General features: G+C 38.5%; 1 non-coding gene across 1 annotated transcript; it reads right to left on the bottom strand.

Annotated features, from left to right (window-relative positions):
• Positions 1-392: 392 nt before the first annotated feature.
• On the bottom strand, positions 393-499 carry LOC116011497. Its single transcript, XR_004097048.1, has one exon. It is a non-coding gene; the product is annotated as a small nucleolar RNA R71 (small nucleolar RNA).
• Positions 500-1,919: the final 1,420 nt, after the last annotated feature.

Genomic DNA, 1,919 nt, shown 5'->3' with positions numbered 1-1,919 from the left:
CCTCACATTCTAATTCAGAAGAAAAACCAATAGCTCAAAATCAGACTTTAAAAGAGCTTGGAGCTCCAAATTTAGATCAACAGCCTTTATGCATTACGTTTCCTGCTAACGTACAATTTGAATTAAAATCTGGATTAATTCATCTCTTGCCTTCTTTTCATGGACTTGCAGGTGAAGATCCTCATAAACACTTAAAGGAATTTCATGTGGTGTGTTCAAGTATGAAACCCACTGGGGTTACTGAGGAACAAATCAAGTTGAGAGCCTTTCCTTTTTCTTTGAAGGATTCAGCAAAGGACTGGCTATATTATCTACCTTCCGGGAGCATCACCACATGGAATGACTTGAAGACGGTGTTCCTTGAAAAATACTTTCCAGCTTCAAGGGCAGCCAACATCAGAAAGGAAATTTGTGGTATAAGGCAACACAATGGCGAGTCATTATATGAATATTGGGAACGTTTCAAGAAGCTTTGTGCAAGCTGTCCTCATCACCAAATCACGGAACAATTACTTATTCAGTACTTCTATGAGGGACTCTTTCCAACTGATAGAAGCATGATTGATGCTGCAAGTGGAGGTGCATTAGTTGATAAGACACCGGATGCTACAAAGAATCTAATTGCAAACATGGCAGCAAATTCTCAACAGTTTGGCAATAGACTTGTCCAACCATCCAAGCAAATGAATGAGGTAAGTATTTCCAATCTTGAACAACAAGTGGCTGGTTTAACTACTCTTGTTCGTCAATTAGCTGTAGGAAATATGCAAACTGTGAAAGCTTGTGGAATTTGCTCGGTAGTTGGACACCAAACTGATGCTTGCCCAACTCTTCAAAAAGAACCTATTGAACATGTCAATGCGGCTGGAGGTTTTCCCGGACAACCTCAAGGTAAGTATGATCCATTTTCTAATTCATATAATCCTGGTTGGAGGGATCACCCGAACCTTAGCTATGGGAACTCACAAGGGAACCGGATTGTTCAGAATCGTTCCAATTTTCAGCAGTATAGACAACCATTTCTTTCAAGACAACCACCAGCCCAAAGCTCTAACTCAGGTATGAATCTTGAAGACATTGTTAAGTCTCTTGCCACTAACACTTTACAATTTCAGCAAGAAACACAACTATTCCAACAAGAAACAAAGTCCAATTTTCAAGAAACGAAAGCTAGCATCCAGAACTTAGAAAGACAAATGGGCCAACTAGCAACTACGGTAGGTCGGTTGGAGGCACAGAGTTCTGGCAAATTACCCTCTCAAACGGTGGTCAATCCAAGAGAAAATGCAAGTGCAATTGTTTTGAAAAGTGGTAAGGAAATTGAAGGTCCTGCAAATGCTACTCCATCAGTGGACAAAGAAAAAGAGGAAACTAGCAACAACGAAAATTCTCCAGGTAAGTTTCCTAGTCCTTCTGATTATAAACCAACTCCCCCATTCCCTCAAGCTTTGTCAGAATCTAAAAAAGAAGCGAAAGATGTAGAGTTATATGAAACTTTCAAAAATTGTGAAGTAAATATTCCATTACTTGATGCAATAAAACAAGTTCCTAGATATGCTAAATTCTTAAAGGAGTTGTGTACAACAAAAAGGAAGCAAAAGTCAAAAAGAGGTGAGAAAGTGATAATGGGGAAGAATGTGTCAACTGTGATTCAAAGCAAGCTTCCTGAAAAATGCAAGGATCCATGTATGTTTACTATTCCTTGTATGATAGGTGATACTAGACTTGAGAAAGCCATGCTAGACTTAGGAGCATCTATTAATGTTATGCCATATTCTATGTATGCTTCTTTAAAACTTGGACCTTTGAATAAAACTATTGTGGTTATCCAATTGGCTGATAGATCTAATGCATATCCTAGGGGTGTTATTGAAGATGTATTGTTGCAAGTTAATAATTTGATATTCCCTACTGATTTC

The sequence above is a fragment of the Ipomoea triloba genome, chromosome 2, assembly GCF_003576645.1.
Source record: "Ipomoea triloba cultivar NCNSP0323 chromosome 2, ASM357664v1".
NCBI lineage: Eukaryota > Viridiplantae > Streptophyta > Magnoliopsida > Solanales > Convolvulaceae > Ipomoea > Ipomoea triloba.
Note: the sequence above shows the minus strand (reverse complement) of the source record. Positions and strands in the feature narration are given on the sequence as shown.